Below are 22,662 nucleotides of genomic sequence, written 5' to 3'. Positions count from 1 at the left end.
GAGGACCAATAGTCAACATGATCCACCCAGAAATAAATAAAACAAATGGCTTATTGATAAGCCATTAAAAAAAAAAAAAGTTTTAATATTTATTTATATGTATCATTATTCTTCTACTCACCTTTCCAGTAGAGGCCTCTCCCCTCTCACTTTATGTGTTCCTCTGCCCTGACTCCTACAGGTCAATAGGGGTTGTGGAGTGATTATTATTATTATCTACTGAAGATATCATACGTGAATGAGCTCAGCTCCTGTTCTCCTCCATGTGTAAAGTGAGAAACACAGCTGATGCTCCAGAAGGAAGTAACCCCAAAGATAGCAAATGGTAAAAAAGAGGTCGCAGAGAAAATGCGGACTGGATTTTGAGTGATGTGGGCATTTTCTATATGAACAAGTGGAATGGATTGGATACTGACGCACGAAAGGGGCTCTCTACCGTACGCTATGAAGTGAGGGGAGACTGAGTGAATAATGACAGGTTATATGATTATTTATTTAAACTCATATTCGGGCCACTTTATAATGAATATGTCGGCATGTATTTGTAAAAAAAAAAAAAGAAAAGAAAGAAATATATATATAAATTTTTTTTTTAACACCAAATTATTTAGGAGGCCTTAAGAATATTTTAGGGGGGCTTGAGCCCCCCTAAAATAGGTCTAGCAACGCCAATGGTGAGGCACATGCACTAACCCCTGTGCTGCCCTAAAACATAATATATATGTAATATTTACATATTATATATACAGTATATAATATACACTGTATTATTATATAATATTTTTATATAATATATACAATATATAACAAATCCCAATTACCATGTACAATATTACAGTATATTTAACAGCTGCAGCACTGATTAATTATGAGTAAACTACTGACAAAATGCGATGAATCTGAGTTTACTACTTTAATCATTTAACAGCCTTAGTCTCTAATATATGGTAACTGTTATTTTGGACACTGCAGATCAGTGACGTGCTGTGAGGTTCATGGCTGGTGAGGCACTGACTTCATCACAGTCAAATTTACAAACATATGAACCCTAAAGAGTATCTTATTCACCATTTGATTGGCAGCAGTTAACGGGTTATGTTTAAAAGCTCATACCAGCATTCTTCCCTGCTTGGCACTCAGCATCAACGGTTGGAATTGGGGGTTAAATCACCAAAAATGATTCCCGGGCGCGGCGTCACTGCTGCCCACTGCTCCCCTCACCTCCCAGGGGGTGAACAAGGGGATGGGTCAAATACAGACGACAAATTTCATTACACCTAGTGTGTGTGTGACAATCATTGGTACTTTAACTTAACTTTAACTTTACACATACAAACTGTAGCACAGAAAAAAGCACATTTAATAAAAAAAACGTTATTATGGTTTTACCTTTACTTACAAATTAAGTCCATGCGCCGCAACTAAAGCCCTCACTTAAACTTTCCACGTGCAAGATTGAATCTATTTAAAAAAGTGTAACCGAGGGTTTATAAATGTCGCCTATACTGTATGAAACTACAAAATAACAAACACGGAGGCTCCAGTTTACACGAGGACCACTTTATTTACCTTCTTTCAAAAACTTTTGCTCCACCCCATGTCATCACTTCCGCTCTTAGCGCCTTCAAAATAAGAGCTCGAGGCATATACTGTATAACAGCGCATAACAGGAACTTAACATCACAAAGAGGAAAGCCCATGAAAATAGGTTACAAAAGTTATTTAATAAGAAGCCAAAAAGTGCAAAAACAATAATGTTCGTGTTGGAGGAGTTGTGAATTAGATACACCTGCAGTCTGCAGGTGTACTTAATGTTGTAGCCCTGCAGTCATTCACAACTCCTCCAACACGAACATTATTGTTTTTGCACTTTTTGGCTTCTTATGAAATAACTTTTTTAAATAGATTCAATCTTGCACGTGGAAAGTTTAAGTGTGGGCTTTAGTTGATATAACAATTCTACGACGGGGGTGCAGGAGGCGGGGCTACTGGAGCCTCAGCCAGTGCGTCTTTTGCAGCCGTTTTATGATCGCTCAGCACAAGAAATACGTTACACACATACAGTTGTTGACAAAATACACTGTACATTATATACCTCAGCTAACTAAACTATGGAAATGTATAATATAATTCATATAGCAATACAGTCTCACTGCACAGCAGGCCAGCAGTTAGCCGAGTCCGGAATCCATGTTGAGGCACTGAGTGACGTGCCTCAACTGGCTGCTGTTCACCGCACCGTCTCTTCTCAGTATTTGAACGGCAAATGTGAAAATTCAGCGATTTTGAATAAAAATAATCTAAAACTGGTGAAGTTAAATGGAAAATAACTTTATAGTATAATCACTGGATACATATAACAATTTAATTTTTTTTTTTTCTTTTTACATTTTTTTTCTTTCCATGATGGCCTCACCTGCCTCTAGTGACTGCACGTCACTGCTGCAGATGGGTTACAATGTACAGTGGCTCCCCGCATATTCACGACTCAGCATTCATCACTTTGCAAATGTTTTTGTTTTTTTTCTCCTCAATTCACATCTTTAGGCAGAAACATCTCAGTTACACTAAATCAGTAACATATTTTAATATGCCAATACTAGAGCACAATAGGTACAGCAAAAAGGTACATCATACAATAAGTGCAAAATAGTGACAACGTAACAACAGTGTTAGATGGCGGCGCCCTGAGTGCATACTTGCCAACCTTGAGACCTCCGATTTCGGGAGGTGGGGGGAGGGGCATGGTTGGGGGCGTGGCTAAGAGGGGAGGAGTATATTTACAGCTAGAATTCACCAAGTCAAGTATTTCACACACACATTATATATATATATATATATATATATATATATATATATATATGTATATATATCTCCTCTCTGAGCTGCCACCTTAACGTGGTAGAGGAGTTTGCGTGTCCCAATGATCCTAGGAGCTATGTTGTCCGGTGGCTTTATGCCCCCTGGTAGGGTCTCCCAAGACAAACTGGTCCTAGGTGAGGGATCAGACAAAGAGCAGTTCGAAGACCTCTATGAAGAAAACAAGCAAGGAACCCAGATTTCCCTTGCCCGGACGCGGGTCACCGGGGCCCCCCTCTGGAGCCAGGCCCGGAGGTGGGGCACGATGGCGAGCGCCTGGTGGCCGGGCCTGTCCCCATGGTGCCCGGCCGGGTAGCACCCCGAAGAGGCAACGTGGGTCCCCCCTCCAATGGGCTCACCACCCATAGTAGGGGTCATAGAGGTCGGGTGCGATGTAAGCTGGGCGGAAGCCGGGGGCAGGGCACTTGGGGGTCCGATCCTCGGCTACAGAAGCTAGCTCTTGGGACGTGGAACGTCACCTCGCTGGGGGGGAAGGAGCCTGAGCTAGTGCGCGAGGTGGAGAAGTTCCGGCTAGATATAGTCGGACTCACTTCGACGCACAGCAAGGGCTCTGGAACCAGTTCTCTCGAGAGGGGCTGGACTCTCTTCCACACTGGCGTTGCCGGCAGTGAGAGGCGACGGGCTGGGGTGGCAATTCTTGTTTCCCCCCGGCTCAGAGCCTGTACGTTGGAGTTCAACCCGGTGGACGAGAGGGTAGCTTCCCTCCGCCTTCGGGTGGGGGAACGGGTCCTGACTGTGGTTTGCGCTTACGCGCCAAACCGCAGCTCAGAGTACCCACCCTTTTTGGATTCACTCGAGGGAGTACTTGAGAGTGCTCCCCCGGGTGATTCCCTCGTTCTACTGGGGGACTTCAATGCTCATGTTGGCAGCGACAGTGAAACCTGGAGAGGCGTGATTGGGAAGAATGGCTGCCCGGATCTGAACCCGAGCGGTGTTATGTTATTGGACTTTTGTGCCCGTCACGGATTGTCCATAACGAACACCATGTTCAAACATAAGGGTGTCCATATGTGCACTTGGCACCAGGACACCCTAGGCCGCAGTTCCATGATCAACTTTGCAGTTGTGTCATCGGATTTGCGGCCTCATGTTTTGGACACTCGGGTGAAGAGAGGGGCGGAGCTTTCTACCGATCACCACCTGGTGGTGAGTTGGCTGCGATGGTGGGGGAGGATGCCGGACAGACCTGGCAGGCCCAAACGCATTGTGAGGGTTTGCTGGGAACGTCTGGCAGAGTCTCCTGTCAGAGAGAGTTTCAATTCCCACCTCCGGAAGAACTTTGAACATGTCACGAGGGAGGTGCTGGACATTGAGTCCGAATGGACCATGTTCCGCGCCTCTATTGTCGAGGCGGCTGATTGGAGCTGTGGCCGCAAGGTAGTTGGTGCTTGTCGTGGCGGTAATCCTAGAACCCGTTGGTGGACACCGGCGGTGAGGGATGCCGTCAAGCTGAAGAAGGAGTCCTATTGGGTTCTTTTGGCTCATAGGACTCCTGAGGCAGCGGACAAGTACCGACAGGCCAAGCGGTGTGCGGCTTCAGCGGTCGCAGAGGCAAAAACTCGGACATGGGAGGAGTTCGGTGAGGCCATGGAAAACGACTTCCGGACGGCTTCGAAGCAATTCTGGACCACCATCTGCCGCCTCAGGAAGGGAAAGCAGTGCACTATCAACACCGTGTATGGCGAGGATGGTGTTCTGCTGACCTCGACTGCGGATGTTGTGGATCGGTGGAGGGAATACTTCGAAGACCTCCTCAATCCCACCAACACGTCTTCCTATGAGGAAGCAGTGCCTGGGGAGTCTGTGGTGGGCTCTCCTATTTCTGGGGCTGAGGTTGCTGAGGTAGTTCAAAAGCTCCTCGGTGGCAAGGCCCCGGGGGTAGATGAGATCCGCCCGGAGTTCCTTAAGGCTCTGGATGCTGTGGGGCTGTCTTGGTTGACAAGACTCTGCAGCATCGCGTGGACATCGGGGGCGGTACCACTGGATTGGCAGACCGGGGTGGTGGTTCCTCTCTTTAAGAAGGGGAACCGGAGGGTGTGTTCTAACTATCGTGGGATCACACTCCTCAGCCTTCCCGGTAAGGTCTATTCAGGTGTACTGGAGAGGAGGCTACGCCGGATAGTCGAACCTCGGATTCAGGAGGAACAGTGTGGTTTTCGTCCTGGTCGTGGAACTGTGGACCAGCTCTATACTCTCGGCAGGGTCCTTGAGGGTGCATGGGAGTTTGCCCAACCAGTCTACATGTGTTTTGTGGACTTGGAGAAGGCATTCGACCGTGTCCCTCGGGAAGTCCTGTGGGGAGTGCTCAGAGAGTACGGGGTATCGGACTGTCTGATTGTGGCAGTCCGCTCCCTGTATGATCAGTGCCAGAGCTTGGTCCGCATTGCCGGTAGTAAGTCGGACACGTTTCCAGTGAGGGTTGGACTCCGCCAAGGCTGCCCTTTGTCACCGATTCTGTTCATAACTTTTATGGACAGAATTTCTAGGCGCAGTCATGGCGTTGAGGGGATCTTGTTTGGTGGCTGCAGGATTAGGTCTCTGCTTTTTGCAGATGATGTGGTCCTGATGGCTTCATCTGTCCAGGATCTTCAGCTCTCACTGGATCGGTTCGCAGCTGAGTGTGAAGCGACTGGGATGAGAATCAGCACCTCCAAGTCCGAGTCCATGGTTCTCGCCCGGAAAAGGGTGGAGTGCCATCTCCGGGTTGGGGAGGAGATCTTGCCCCAAGTGGAGGAGTTCAAGTACCTCGGAGTCTTGTTCACGAGTGAGGGAAGAGTGGATCGTGAGATCGACAGGCGGATCGGTGCGGCGTCTTCAGTAATGCGGACGCTGTATCGATCCGTTGTGGTGAAGAAGGAGCTGAGCCGGAAGGCAAAGCTCTCAATTTACCGGCCGATCTACGTTCCCATCCTCACCTATGGTCATGAGCTTTGGGTTATGACCGAAAGGACAAGATCACGGGTACAAGCGGCCGAAATGAGTTTCCTCCGCCGGGTGGCGGGGCTCTCCCTTAGAGATAGGGTGAGAAGCTCTGCCATCCGGGAGGAGCTCAAAGTAAAGCTGCTGCTCCTCCACATCGAGAGGAGCCAGATGAGGTGGTTCGGGCATCTGGTCAGGATGCCACCCGAACGCCTCCCTAGGGAGGTGTTTAGGGCACGTCCGACCGGTAGGAGGCCGCGGGGAAGACCCAGGACACGTTGGGAAGACTATGTCTCCCGGCTGGCCTGGGAACGCCTCGGGGTCCCACAGGAAGAGCTGGACGAAGTGGCTGGGGAGAGGGAAGTCTGGGCTTCCCTGCTTAGGCTGCTGCCCCCGCGACCCGACCTCGGATAAGCGGAAGAAGATGGATGGATGGATGGATATATATATATATATATATATATATATATATATATATATATATATGTATATATATATATATATATATATATATATATATATATATACATATACATATATATATATATATATATATATATATATGAGAAATACTTGACTTTCAGTGAATTGTAGCTATAAATATATATTTCTTTTATTGTATATATATATATATATATATACATATAAAATAAATACTTGAATTTCAGTGTTCATTTATTTACACATATACTTGTTGAGTTAAGGGTTGAATTGTCCATCCTTGTTCTATTCTCTGTCACTATTTTTCTAACCATGCTGAACACCCTCTCTGATGATGCATTGCTGTGTGGCACGCACAAAAGTGCTTTCATCAAATGCACTAGATGGCAGTATTGTCCTGTTTAAGAGTGTCACAACATTGCTGTTTACAGCAGACGAACTGCTTTACAGTAGACCAAAATGTGACTTCTGTTGTTGTGTGTTGTTGTTACCGCGCTGGGAGGACGTTAATGAAACTGCCTAACAATAAACCCACATAAGGAACCAAGAACTCGCCCTAGATCATTCTACAGTTATAACGTCATTGGGCAGGCACACCGTTTATATTGTGGAAAAGCGGACTCAGGTCCGCATGGATTCTGAGTCCGCCTGAATTTCGGGAGATTTTCGGGAGATAATTTGTCCCGGGAGGTTTTCGGGAGAGGCGCTGAATTTCGGGAGTCTACCGGAAAATCCTGGAGGGTTGGCAAGTATGCCTGAGTGGCACAGAAAACTGTAAGCGATTCCATCTGTTCTATCCATCATCTTACAGTAGTGAGTGCAGGAGTATTTAGGGCTCGTGCTTCTATCAATTTAGCTTGTTAGCTTGATATTAAAGTTAAAGTTCCAACGATCGTCACCAACACACTAAGTCTGGTGAAATTATCCTCTGCATTTGACCCATCCCCTTGTTCACCCCCTGGGAGGTGAGGGGAGCAGTGAGCAGCAGCGGTGGCCGTGCTCGGGAATCATTTTGGTGATTTAACCCCCAATTCCAACCCTCGATGCTGAGTGCCAAGCAGGGAGGCAATGTGTCCCATTTTTATAGTCTTTGGTATGACTTGGCCTGGGTTTGAACTCACGACCTTCCTGTCTCAGGGCGGACACTCGAATCACAAGGCCACTAAGCAGCTCCGATTCTGATATTCATATTACTCCATGCGTCTGATCCCCTCAAGCTGCGCCCCCAGTTGTGTCCCCCTCACTTCTGAAATTCAAATGTTGTGCCTGATTACACAACAGTCACTTTTATTGCAAATGTTGATCCAAAATTGGAGAACTTCAACGTCAAGCTAGCAGGGAGGGTGTGTCAATTACTCTCGCTTGTTTACAATTCACAGTAAAGAGTACCGTACTTAATGGCGAGTGAATCCAATAGGAATAATTAGCTCTTCCATCCAAGAGGCACCAACATGTCATATAAGTTACTACCACTGATGGTGTCCAACATATAGCAACTTCAAAGTGAATAATTATGTCAACATTTGCTCTCCACTTTAAAGACTGTTTGTGAAGATTTTAAAAAAAAGTGTAACTGATGTGGGAGTAATCCTGATTCGCCGTGGACAATTGCATGATTCATTTAAAGGGATATTTTTACCATTTAAAAAGGGAAAAAGAGGAAGTGGGCAGCTGAGTGGAAAACATCTGTGTGATAGAATATGCATGATAATTCTTTCTCCCACTTCCATGCAAACTTCATCATGCTGTCGTGCAGTCCGTCTGGGAGCTCCTCTGCCATGGCGCCACACCTCCGTGGGGTCCCGGAGGAATATTTTGATATGCTAATGCGGGACAGCAGAAGCTGCTTGGGCGTGTCACCATGGTAACGCCGGTACCTGCATGCCTCCGAGCCTAGACTGATAAAGGCGTGATAAGGAGCCTATCTTCAAAGTGTGAGCGTACACTACGCCACACAGCAGAGATAGTCGACTACAGAGAGGTGCTGAGCCGTCTGGACCCCCAACCCCCCGCCCAACCCCCATCCACTCCCAACTTCACTACTAAATGTTGTCCTATAGGACCAAACTATGACCGAACACAAACAAACATGTCAAAGACAAAAAGGACCTCAGGATGATGAAGTCACTGAAATGATTATGAACTGACCTATCATTCACTTATAAATCTCAATGAAGACATTTTGATAAATGTTCTGTAGTTTTGGCAAGTTAAAGTCCCAACGATTGTCACACACACACTAGGTGTGGTGAAATGTATCCTCTGCATTTGACCCATCCCCATGTTCACCCCCTGGGAGGTGAGGGGAGCAGTGAGCAGCAGCGTGCGCCGCGCTCGGGAATCATTTTGGTGATTTAACCCCCAATTCCAACCCTTGATGCTGAGTGCCAAGCAGGGAGGCAATGGGTCCCATTTTTTGTAGGCTGGGGTTTGAACTCACGACCTCCCAGTCTCAGGGAGGACACTCGAACCACAAGGCCACTGAGCTGATTATCCAGCCATTATCAGCTGATATGGTAATTGACTTCAATCAGCAAAAGAATCACAAAGGCCACTATTCGTTTTCATGCATTAAAGTGTAGACATGCAGCTTTAACGTAAGAGTTTAAACATAACATTAATAGTTTAGGACATTTAAAGTAAGAACCTCTACCCGAACATACCATTTTTATTTTTTTAATCAATCTTGGTAAATAAATGTCTGAAAAGGGTTGTTCTACAGTAAATTTGGGTTCTGAAGATTTAGACATGCAAGCAAATCAGAGCTTTTCTCTGGTAACTCACACGTGATACAGACACAAAAAAGTGTCTGAAAGGTATAGGCACCCGGTTACACGCTATCCTAGCGATTAGCACGCTGGTTGCACAGTTAGGGTTAAGATGGGGGTTTGAATCTTTGTTTGAACTGGGTGAGTTTGCGCGTTCTCTCAGTGTGTGCCTGTTTTATCTGAGTTGGAAAGTTATTCTAAATTGTCCATACGTCTGATTGTGAACATGTTATTTTTATATATTAGGGACGTAACGATAAACGGTATTATTGATAAACCGTGGTCAAACGACAGTTTGTATTACCGTTTAAAAAAATGTTTTTCGTAAAACCTTTATTGATAACCACGTGTTTAAAAAACTTACGAACCGGCTAGCTCACTCGCTAGCTTATATATAGGGAGGTAAATATAAACAGTTTAAAATTAAAAAAACGTTGGTTTGTATTACCGTTTTGAATTAAAAGGATTGTGAAACCGTGATTGATAACCTCACTTTGATCAACTCACGGACCGCTGACACTGCTTATTTACTGGAGAAGCAAGCTAGCACTAGCTCGCTAGCTAGCTTACATGCTAACATGAACACAAGGCACATTAATGTATCTCAACTTTAAGAAATGACATACTAGTAGTGTTTTCCACAGATTGCTAATATATTGGTGTGGTAGAGGAGTGGCCGGGGGCGGTGTCGGTATGACACCATTATATAATTTGCATAATTGGCAATGATATATATATATATATATTTTTTTATCCATCCACTTCCCACCGCTTGTCCCTCTCAGGGTCACGAGGGTGCTGGAGCCTATCCCAGCTGCACTCGGGCGGAAGGCGGGGTACAACCTGGATGATAAAAAGACTAAAACAATGCTATACATATATTTATTTATTTATTATTATTAGTCTTAAAGGGGAACTGGACTTTTTTGGAATGTTGCCTATCGTTCACAATCCTTATAAAAAACATGACGACAATTGTTCATGCATTGTAAATATTAAATAAATGTGTTCAAAGGTCTGCTTGCAATGGAGCCTATGGGAACAGCTCTATTAAATAAACATCCAAACACCTCCATCAGTTTTATATACATGCTGTAAGTTTATACATTTATAATAACATTTCATATTTCCATATTTTGCTCATTTTAAGCGTACTTTTTTTTTCAACAACATCACTGATTTCTGCTCACTGCAGACTTCATGAGAGCCAACAAACATAATAAATCATCACTTACTGTACAATGTCTGCTGTTATTAGGATACCGGCTGTTAGGATCTTGATATATTCCTATTTAGATGAAGAATGACTCATAATTCTCGTGAACAAAAGGGGCGTGGACCCAATCGTCTTTTCGTGTCGTTCCCGCCATTGACAGGTTTAAATTGGCTGTCAAAGTGTACCAACTTGTCAGAATACATCTTCATCTTTCTACTATCCAGATGAGATGCATGAGTTATGATCTACAATGAAGTTTGGCGAGCAAGGAAACGAGAAAGCAGTTGGTCAGTCGATCATGTCAACATTGGCATGCAAGCTCGTGATCACGGTGCCGCTAAAAATAGTTTGTCTGCGTAAGCGCTTATAATAACAATATCACGAATACTTGGTTAATATTGAAGTCACGAAATGTAAATGGAGTATCCTTGGCGCTTTTGGATGGTTTTTTTATTGGGTTTTATGGGCGACATAGAGGACCTTCCATTGGCTCTGCTGTAAGCAGACTTTTATTTACGTTTATTTACAAGTTAAAATGCATTTAAAAAAAATAAGTATGTCGTTAATGTCTTTCATAATGATTGTGAACGATGGGTAAAATAAAAAAAAAAAGTGTATTTCCCCTTTAAGTTTACTTTTTTTCTATATTAAATTTTTCTGCTCTATATTCAATTGTTTCTGCCTATTTTATTACGACAATGTAACACATGCTGCACTTTGTACAGCACTGGTTTATTGACATACTGTACATTAGCCTGCCCCCCCTGAATGTTGGAATTAAGTTGTTTTTTCAAATATTTGTATTGAATTTTGCAGACAGTACAGTATGATGATCATGGCAACAGCAAGTTGAGGTATCCGCACTTTTTACAATATGTAATATAATAAATCCCACTCCTTACAATACCCACCCACTCAATTCCCAAGGTAATTGTCACCTAGTGCCCACAACAAATATAGACACACATAAATACAGGTAAAAGCCAGTAAATTAGAATATTTTGAAAAACTTGATTTATTTCAGTAATTGCATTCAAAAGGTGTAACTTGTACATTATATTTATTGATTGCACACAGACTGATGCATTCAAATGTTTATTTCATTTAATTTTGATGATTTGAAGTGGCAACAAATGAAAATCCAAAATTCTGTGTGTCACAAAATTAGAATATTACTTAAGGCTAATACAAAAAAGGGATTTTTAGAAATGTTGGCCAACTGAAAAGTATGAAAATGAAAAATATGAGCATGTACAATACTCAATACTTGGTTGGAGCTCCTTTTGCCTCAATTACTGCGTTAATGCGGCGTGGCATGGAGTCGATGAGTTTCTGGCACTGCTCAGGTGTTATGAGAGCCCAGGTTGCTCTGATAGTGGCCTTCAACTCTTCTGCGTTTTTGGGTCTGGCATTCTGCATCTTCCTTTTCACAATACCCCACAGATTTTCTATGGGGCTAAGGTCAGGGGAGTTGGCGGGCCAATTTAGAACAGAAATACCATGGTCCGTAAACCAGGCACGGGTAGATTTTGCGCTGTGTGCAGGCGCCAAGTCCTGTTGGAACTTGAAATCTCCATCTCCATAGAGCAGGTCAGCAGCAGGAAGCATGAAGTGCTCTAAAACTTGCTGGTAGACGGCTGCGTTGACCCTGGATCTCAGGAAACAGAGTGGACCGACACCAGCAGATGACATGGCACCCCAAACCATCACTGATGGTGGAAACTTTACACTAGACTTCAGGCAACGTGGATCCTGTGCCTCTCCTGTCTTCCTCCAGACTCTGGGACCTCGATTTCCAAAGGAAATGCAAAATTTGCATGGTTGGGTGATGGTTTGGGGTGCCATGTCATCTGCTGGTGTCGGTCCACTCTGTTTCCTGAGATCCAGGGTCAACGCAGCCGTCTACCAGCAAGTTTTAGAGCACTTCATGCTTCCTGCTGCTGATCTGCTCTATGGAGATGGAGATTTCAAGTTCCAACAGGACTTGGCGCCTGCACACAGCGCAAAATCTACCCGTGCCTGGTTTACGGACCATGGTATTTCTGTTCTAAATTGGCCCGCCAACTCCCCTGACCTTAGCCCCATAGAAAATCTGTGGGGTATTGTGAAAAGGAAGATGCAGAATGCCAGACCCAAAAACGCAGAAGAGTTGAAGGCCACTATCAGAGCAACCTGGGCTCTCATAACACCTGAGCAGTGCCAGAAACTCATCGACTCCATGCCACGCCGCATTAACGCAGTAATTGAGGCAAAAGGAGCTCCAACCAAGTATTGAGTATTGTACATGCTCATATTTTTCATTTTCATACTTTTCAATTGGCCAACATTTCTAAAAATCCCTTTTTTGTATTAGCCTTAAGTAATATTCTAATTTTGTGACACACGGAATTTTGGATTTTCATTTGTTGCCACTTCAAATCATCAAAATTAAATGAAATAAACATTTGAATGCATCAGTCTGTGTGCAATGAATAAATATAATGTACAAGTTACACCTTTTGAATGCAATTACTGAAATAAATCAAGTTTTTCAAAATATTCTAATTTACTGGCTTTTACCTGTATATGCAAACATAGATTCAATCTAACAAAATATGTTAAATATAAATAAAATAATAGATAAGGTAAAATAAATAAATAAATAATACATAAGATATACAATAAAATATAACGTAAAGGTAAATAAACACAAGGAATGGGGCTCGGGGGGGGGCTTCAGCGGTCAACTCTGTCTAAGTTGTGTTACTCGAATCGCTTGGGGTGATGTCAAGCTTGTCCCTAATAAGGTCTAAGAGGGGGCCCCAAGTTTAATGGAAAGATGACACAGCTCCTTTCTGCGAGAACCGAAGCTTCTCTAATTGCAGACACCGCAAGACATCTTGTATCCAACTGTTATGGCTCGGCGGGGACGCAAGCTTCCATTTAAAAAGAATTGTACGCCTAGCCGGCAGAGTCGTTAACACAATGACATGACGAGGGGTTGTAGGTAAACCGTCCACCTGCGGAACGCCAAAAAGGGCAGTCAGCCGGCTGGATGTTATTGTCCTGTCGAGAGTCTGCCCGAGAGTTTCAAAAATAGCAGAAAAAAAACTTGAGTTTTGGGCATGTCCAGAACATATGCAAATGGTCAGCTGGGGATTGCCTACAGCGGTTACAAGCGCTATGGTTGGGATATATTTTAGCCAGTCTAGCATTGGTGAAATGTGCTTTACACTGTATTAGGCCATGCCTAGCACATATAGACGATGAATACCAGTCTCACAGCCTTTCTCCACTGCCCGTCAGGTATAGGTGCCCCAAGGTCATGTTCCCAGGATTCTCTGGCAAGTGAAGTGTTAAGTGGATTCAGAAGGCCGATTTCATTATACAAACCCCGTTTCCATATGAGTTGGGAAATTGTGTTAGATGTAAATATAAACGGAATACAATGATTTGCAAATCATTTTCAACCCATATTCAATTGAATGCACTACAAAGACAAGATATTTGATGTTCAAACTCATAAACTTTATTTTTTTTTTGCAAATAATAATTAACTTAGAATTTCATGGCTGCAACACGTGCCAAAGTAGTTGGGAAAGGGCATGTTCACCACTGTGTTACATGGCCTTTCCTTTTAACAAAGACTCAGTAAACATTTGGGAACTGAGGAGACACATTTTTGAAGCTTCTCAGGTGGAATTCTTTCCCATTCTTGCTTGATGTACAGCTTAAGTTGTTCAACAGTCCGGGGGTCTCCATTGTGGTATTTTAGGCTTCATAATGCGCCACACATTTTCAATGGAAGACAGGTCTGGACTACAGGCAGGCCAGTCTAGTACCCGCACTCTTTTACTATGAAGCCACGTAGATGTAACATGTGGCTTGGCATTGTCTTGCTGAAATAAGCAGGGGCGTCCATGGTAACGTTGCTTGGATGGCAACATATGTTGCTCCAAAACCTGTATGTACCTTTCAGCATTAATGGCGCCTTCACAGATGTGTAAGTTACCCATGTCTTGGGCACTAATACACCCCCATACCATCACAGATGCTGGCTTTTACACTTTGCGCCTATAACAATCCGGATGGTTCTTTTCCTCTTTGGTCCGGAGGACACGACGTCCACAGTTTCCAAAAACAATTTGAAATGTGGACTCGTCAGACCACAGAACACTTTTCCACTTTGTATCAGTCCATCTTAGATGAGCTCAGGCCCAGAGAAGCCGACGGCGTTTCTGGGTGTGGTTGATAAACGGTTTTCGCCTTGCATAAGAGAGTTTTAACTTGCACTTACAGATGTAGCGACCAAATGTAGTTACTGACAGTGGGTTTCTGAAGTGTTCCTGAGCCCATGTGGTGATATCCTTTACACACTGATGTCGCTTGTTGATGCAGTACAGCCTGAGGGATCGAAGGTCACAGGCTTAGCTGCTTACGTGCAGGGATTTCTCCAGATTCTCTGAACCCTTTGATGATATTACGGACCGTAGATGGTGAAATCCCTAAATTCCTTGCAATAGCTGGTTGAAAAAGGTTTTTCTTAAACTGTTCAACAATTTGCTCACGCATTTGTTGACAAAGTGGTGACCCTCGCCCCATCCTTGTTTGTGAATGACTGAGCATTTCATGGAATCTACTTTTATACCCAATCATGGCACCCACCTGTTCCCAATTTGCTTGTTCACCTGTGGGATGTTCCAAATAAGTGTTTGATGAGCATTCCTCAACTTTATCAGTATTTATTGCCACCTTTCCCAACTTCTTTGTCACGTGTTGCTGGCATCAAATTCTAAAGTTAATGATTATTTGCAAAAAAAAAAAAATGTTTATCAGTTTGAACATCAAATATGTTGTCTTTGTAGCATATTCAACTGAATATGGGTTCAAAATGATTTGCAAATCATTGTATCCCGATTGTAGCTGAGATAGGCTCCAGCGCCCCCCGCGACTCCGAAGGGAATAAGCGGAAGAAAATGGATGGATGGATGTATGGATGGATGTATTCCGTTTATATTTACATCTAACACAATTTCCCAACTCGTATGGAAATGGGGTTTGTATATGACAGATATCAAACGTCGTTGGTCAGAGTCAAAAGAGAGAAACCGTATAACCCATTTACGACTTTAAGACAACACATGGCAGGCCTCCAGCATTTAAAAGTCACATACACTAAAGTACAACAATATCGTCTCAAAGTTTGACGAGCAATTCATAATTGTGGCTGTCCTGAGTTGACCTTTGACCTCAGCTACCTTGACCATCTTGTGTCAATGAGAGAAACAAGAGGCTGTGAAGCAGACATTGTTACCAGGCCACAATGAACACATTCAGTGTCAGCTAACACGGCTGCTGCCCATTGCAACGCCTCGTCAACATCCACACAAGCAATGCAAGAAAGAAAAAAAAGAAAAAAAGCCAGTCACTCCACGCCGCGTTTTCCCTCCGTCATCAGAAGCCTGGCTAGCGCCCTATGTGGCGTCTGCACAAGTAACATGATGTGGGACACAAAGGCGTGTAGCACATCTGGTAACAATTAGAGGCGAACACAAGCAGCCCGTACTTCTCACTGCTTGTTACACTCCAATAAAGTCACCCTTTTTTTCATGATGTAATGCAGCACTACTTGGATACGCTACCTCAAACTGCATTGCACAAACCTGACGACAAACATTGACACGAGTGGGAAACAGAAATCCTCCCCCATGGATGGAGTAACTTGTAAAAAATGGAAAACTATTGAAGCGTTTTGGCTGTCAGACTATAGGAAAACTGTGTTTTTGATGCTTAAAAAATAAACACTTGAACACAATTGACTCCGTGTGGAAGGGAAAGATGCGACATGTTGAAAACGGGCATCGCAGTCAATTGCACATGCGCGTGTTGGGAGACCATCACAATAATCGTGGACTCACAAGTACATTCGTGGGGATTCGCTACATTAGCATCACTTGGGGTTGAGTTCATCTTTACTCCCCGCGCTGAGAACGGAAATGTCTCGACACTTTTAGCTGCGAGAGCCAGCACTTGGATGAAGAATTATTGAATTCAAGAAAGACCTTGCAGCAAAGTATGGATGTAGTATAGGGTTATAGTTAGCGGTGTTCCAATCCGATATTAATATCGGATATTGGACTGATATCAGAAAAAAAAAAAACATTGGATGACATCGACTTGCATCTAAAATCTCCAATGCAAGCTCCATTACAAGCAGTTTTGTGTTTGTGCAAAACTGGACAGCCAGTTAACATCTAAATGTCCTCCAATGAGCACACAAAGTTGGTCTTATCCTGTATTTTCGTGAAGTCGTTTAAAAAAGGTAAAGATGGTAGGCTATAGGCTACTAGGAGCTAGCAGTTACACAACAGCTACGCACACAAGCCTATGTCATATGTCCTTAATTGAACAATATTAAAACCTGACATTTGTCAACATGAATAAGTATCAAATAATTATACCGGTAGTTGCATTGTACCTACAGAATCAGTCTCCAATGCAGAAGCATATGAGAAAGTATCCAGTAACAAACGTGTCCGCATCATTAAAGTTATAAATAATGATAAATGGGTTGTACTTGTATAGCGCTTTTCTACCTTCAAGGTACTCAAAGCGCTTTGACACTACTTCCACATTTACCCATTCACACACACATTCACACACTGATGGAGGGAGCTGCCATGCAAGGCGCTAACCAGCACCCATCAGGAGCAAGGGTGAAGTGTCTTGCTCAGGACACAACGGACATGACGAGGTTGGTACTAGGTGGGGATTGAACCAGGGACCCTCGGGTCGCGCACGGCCACTCTCCCACTGACAATTATTTATTGTCTGTACTTTTATGCCCTTAGTTAAATGTTTTCCATACCTACCAATGTTATGTGTTTGACTATTTTCACTTGATCAAACATTTTGTCACCTTCTGCACTACAAAATGTATTAGGAGTCCTGCTGATATTGTATTGGTTTAATATCGGTATCAGCCAACACCTAAAGCTCCAATATCGGTATTGAAATCAAATTAAAAAAGTCATATCGGGTCACTCCTAATTAGGATTAGGGCTGCAATGATTAATTTATATATATATATATATATATATATATATATATATATATATATATATATATATATATATATATATATATATATATATATATATATATATACATACACATGGAGTGCCAGGAACTGCTGCAATAAGGCGCACATGAGATTGGTGAATTGTGGGTGCTGTGATGATGTTGATGACGTGCACTTATCAAAATACAGGAATGAGAGTTACGGTAAGCAGAAAAATCTTTGTTTGTTTGAACAATTTTCCATAACATACTATAACTTTTGGAATCATTCCAGTGATAGCAGACATTGTACAGTAAGTGATGTTTTATTACGTTTGTCGGTTCTCATGAAGTCTGCATGCGTTGTCGTCAGTGTTGCAGTTCAAGGAAAAAGTGAACGTTGTGATGCGTCTATGAAAGTAATACGCCGCCATATGCCTCAAATGATCAAAATACATAAATATTACATGTTCTTATAAATGTGCCTGTTACATAATACTTACAGTTTGTACAGTATATAAAACTTTAATGGAGGTGTTTGGATGTTTTTAAGTGCTTTATAGGCAGAATAGAGCGACTCCCATAGGCTCTATTGTAAGCAGACTTTTGATCGCATTTATTAAATAGTTATAATGCATAAAAAAATATTTAAATATATGTTCTTGTCTTACATAAAGTTTGTGAATGATTCCAAAAAAGTGCAATTCCCCTTCAAGTTAGTGAAACAGCGTCCATGTGACTCTGCGCTCATCGTTGTCTTTGCCAACAAGTCTTCAATAAAAGGTAAAAGTGATGTTGAATGTTTTGAATTTAGCCATTTTATTCATCATTTATGTGTATTTCACACTGTTTTCTGCATGTCAAATTATAATTATTCTCTATAAAATGTGTTTTTTCTTAGTACTTTGGGGTGTCTGTCACAGATGAGTTGGATTTACATTACTCTACTTCTTATGGCAAACCATTGATCCAGTTTTTATACGATTTGGTCTTTGTTGGACCTTTTAAAACAAAGATACCACCATGTAAGGGGACACTTTGGCAAGGGCCCTTTTCTGTTCATAAAGGCAGGTTTGGATGAGTTTGATGTGGTAGAACTTGACCTCTGACGTCACAGAGAACAACAGCTGTTATAGCTGTAACGTGGGCCCCAACCCTGTTTTCTTTCATCTGTACTTCCTGTCAGCCATACTTTTATCAGTACATGATGTACTGGTATGTTCAATTGTATAAAACAGGGGTTATTTAACTATAAAGAGGGGCAGAGGCCCACTCAAATATAAACACTGAATTACTCTTAATATTAATCATATTCGATAATTATATCTAACCTACTTACAGTTTAACAGGCGAATAACCTTAACAAATGATATGAAACCGCGTGTTAGTTCCAAAGATTATAGTTTATTTTATTTAACAGATAAACCTTACACTTTGGTCAGGCTGATTAGAAAATTAAGTAGTAACCAAAAATACTGCATAAGAAGCGACTCATAAATAACTAACGAAAAAATATTTTACATACAAATATGTTGTGCTAAAATAAACAAAATGAATAATGAACACGAACTGTCAATACAATTAAAGTGCTAATGAAAATAGTAGCTTCACCACCCTCGTCATATTTTTTGCGCTTAAAAACTTCTCTATGACTTTAGCTACAGACTTCTTCTGTTAGTTTGATATTGTCATTACTGCCAGAAGTGGTGGAAAATTGTATTTTTTGGCGGGCCCTCTACAACAATAGGCCCTATGGTTAAGAAACACTCATATAAAAGATCAGCACGCAGCAATGTGAAAGCGCTCAGCATAAATGCCTTTTGAAGAAATTTGCAATCCACAAACACTGAAAGATTCATTGAGATTCACTCTTCAGAGTGAAATCTAAATATTTTACAGATCTTAATTTTCTCCGTTCAAATCCTGCAACCCTAATTCCTGATCTTAGACTTGGTCTTTGTTCAGAAGATGTTAATAAGAGTACATTCGACCCTCATCCACAGCACACATCATTAACTTTTATAAGTGGGTAATTAAACTGAGATGTTTCTGTTTTGGCCAGAAAAAATCATCCAGAATGTGAAAAAAACAACAAGAAACACTCCCTCATGACTCAAGTGACACTCGGAAAATGCGATGGGGTCATCACTTTGGCTGAAAATGAAGTCTTGTGTGGATCTAATAACACTTTGTCTGCTGGAGACACTTTTACTCAAACTATTACCTGCTACCCAAAAACATACAACAATTCTTCCCAACAAAAGAGGAAAAATATAACCTTAGGGAAAAATCTAACTTAAAACATACTTTGGCATATCAGTGTGTGGAATTAAATCATGCAATGGATTAAGCAAATAAATCCAACAATGTACTAATATTATCCAATTTAAGAGACTGTTCAAACTACAAGGAAGAAGGATTGTAAGACATATATAATGAATAAGATAACTGTTGTATTTAGAGTACATTGATGTAAATTGTGTTATAAAAGAGTGGTCCCCAACCACCGGTCCGTGACACATTTGCTACCAGGCCGCACAGAAACATTAATTAATTTATAAACTACCGCATTTTCTCCGGCTTAATTTCCGCCTGTCCCACTAAACCCACCAATAAGTTTGTTAATAGATGTATATTACAACTCCTTTGTTACAGTACATGGGACAATGCACATATAAAATATGGACATATAAAATGTTAATGTGCCAGATTGTAGCCAAAGGCACATTTTTCATACTTATTTTTTTTTTGCTGTTTTTATTTGCCACACATAGAAAGCCGGTCCGTGAAAATAATGCCCACATTAAACCGGTCCCTGGTAGAAAAAAGGTTGGGGAACCCTGTTATAAAGAAGTGAACATAGGTGTTAAAAATTGCTATGAAGTGAAAAAAGGGGGGTAGGATTAAACATGCATTGCTTCCTCTTACTCCATTTCGAACATGTTGTAAAGACAATTGTACGTATGTAAAATATGTGATGGATCATATTGAAACTGTATTCATGTTCGAAATAAACGTAGGTCGTGAGTTCAAACCCCGGCCGAGTCATACCAAAGACTATAAAAATGGGACCCATTGCCTCCCTGCTTGGCACTCAGCATCAAGGGTTGGAATTGGGGGTTAAATCACCAGAATGATTCCCGGGCGCGGCCACCGCCGATACTCACTGCTTCCCTCACCTCCCAGGGGGTGGAACAAGGGGATGGGTCAAATGCACAGGACACCTAGTGTGTGTGTGACAATTATTGGTACTTTAACTTGACTTTAACTTAACCTACCAATATCAGCATTACCATTCTGTAAAAAAAAATGCATTCCAAATCCATTTCTTAGCATTATGAAAAACATTTGTCATTATTTTCAAGCGAAGTTTGAAGCTCACTATTCTTGCAACACACCAATAAACTCTGCAGACACAACAATGCAGACTTCCTCTATTTGTTGTTTTTTTTTTGCTTCAGTTGCACTTCCATTGTGATGACTGCAACACTAACCCTCCTTCATGTGTTTGGGGGGGGGGGGGATTACTCCACTAATTGCTATTAAATGATGATTCAGCAGTTCCAGATGCTGCACGACACATTGAAACAATAATGAGACAACATGGACTGAGGTGGAAAGAAGCGACATGAGCGTGTGGTGCAGTGCAGACGACACATGTCCCAAGTGAGAAGAATATCTCACCACTGTGGGCCTTTTCTGCTCCACATGCACATCAGTCAGTCAAGCAGCAGCTGACAGCTGCCATCACTAGACGCACTTACACCCTCCCAAAGAATGGATGTGAGACCATCAATGTGCTTGTAAGAAAGTGTCCGGGGCCTCACAACTCACCGGTGTTTCTTCCGCCCTTCGCCTGCTGCCACCGAAGCCTCGACATGACTACCGGCCCGTTTTACTCGGAACCACACAAAAAGACACAATGTGTGCGTGTGTGTGTCATCGAAGCAGATATTTACCTCATTGTGTCGGAGATCCTCGACGCCTGAACACCACCTCAGCGACAGGGCGCCGGTTTATTGGTAATCATGAACGTGCTGGCTTCATTTCTTCCGCTGCTGCTTGGCTGCTGCAGCCTGAGCTCCTCCGTGTTTAGGTTGAGGAAAAGTGATGTCATTGCATGAAGCTTCTTCTACCCGCCCACATTTTTTGAGGGGCTGTCCTTTCGCTGCCAAACACAACTTCAGCCCATACTTGTGCATGGCTTCAGCTATTTTATCAACTCTCCGCTGCACACATCTTATCTGCACTCTTCAATGTCAAGGATGGATGCTTAATGTCTTCTTTTTAATGTGGAATGCTGCTGCCAAACTACATCTCTCAATCAAAGTTTATTTATATAGCCCTAAATCACGAGTGTCTCAAAGGGCTGCACAAGCCACAACGACATCCTCGGCTCAGATCCCATTAGGGCAAGGAAAAACTCAACCCAATGGGCTACAATGAGAAACCTTGAAGGTTGCAATGGACGTCGAGTGGATCTGGTTAATAGTGTGAGAGTCCAGTTCATAGTGGGCCCAGCAGGGGATCATCTTGAGTGGAGACAAGTCAGCAACACAGAGACATCCCCAACTGATGCACAGATGTGTGGTCCACCCCGGGTCCCGACTTTGAACAGCTAGCACGTCATCTGAAAACCTCTCCACGCAAGAGAGGGGGCAGAGCAGAAAAGAGACGGCAGATCAACTGGTCTAAAAGGGGGGTCTATTTAAAGGCTAGAGCAGGGGTAGGGAACCTATGGCTCTAGAGCCAGAAGTGGCTCTTTTGATGACTGCATCTGGCTTTCAGATAAATCTTAGCTGACATTGCTTAACACGATAAGTAATTAATAATTCAGCTGTTAATCACAGTGTTAAAAATAACGTTCAAAATATAAGACATTCTCATGCATTTTAATCCATCCATCCGTTTTCTACCGCACCTGTTCAAGAAGTCGCATTAATGGTAAGAAGTATTTTATTTATTATTGGTTAGCTTCAGAATAACAATGTTATTAAAAATAATAAAAGACTTATTATACTCTAAAAATGTTGGTCTTTCTTAAAAATGCACGCATTTAGTTGTATTCAGTGTTAAAAAATATTATATGGCTCTCACGGAAATACATTTTAAAATATTTGGCTTTCATGGCTCTCTCAGCCAAAAAGGTTCCCGACCCCTGAGCTAGAGTATACAAATGAGTTTTAAGATGAGACTTAAATGCTTCTACAGAGGTAGCATCTCTAACTGTTACCGGGAGGGCATTCCAGAGTACTGGAGCCAGAATCACTAATAAGCCCGAGTTCTTTGAACGCAGATTTCTTGCCATGACATATGGTACAATACTATCAGCAAGATAGGATGAAGCGAGACCGTGTAGTATTTTATACGCAAATAGCAAAACCTTAAAGTCGCATCTTA

The 22,662-nt window shown here is 42.4% G+C and overlaps 1 protein-coding gene across 2 annotated transcripts in view; it reads right to left on the bottom strand.

The window, feature by feature from the left end:
- nckap5l (NCK-associated protein 5-like) overlaps positions 1-21,358 on the bottom strand; it is an 84,864-nt gene extending 63,506 nt beyond the window's left edge. For both annotated transcript variants that reach the window (XM_061982389.1, XM_061982398.1), the window contains exon 1: positions 21,222-21,358. The gene's annotated coding sequence lies outside the window, so the exon portion shown is untranslated. The remainder of the gene's footprint in view (positions 1-21,221) is intronic.
- Between the last annotated feature and the right edge of the window lie 1,304 nt (positions 21,359-22,662).

This window comes from Nerophis lumbriciformis, linkage group LG01 (genome assembly GCF_033978685.3).
Source record: "Nerophis lumbriciformis linkage group LG01, RoL_Nlum_v2.1, whole genome shotgun sequence".
Classification (NCBI taxonomy): domain Eukaryota; kingdom Metazoa; phylum Chordata; class Actinopteri; order Syngnathiformes; family Syngnathidae; genus Nerophis; species Nerophis lumbriciformis.
Note: the sequence above shows the minus strand (reverse complement) of the source record. Positions and strands in the feature narration are given on the sequence as shown.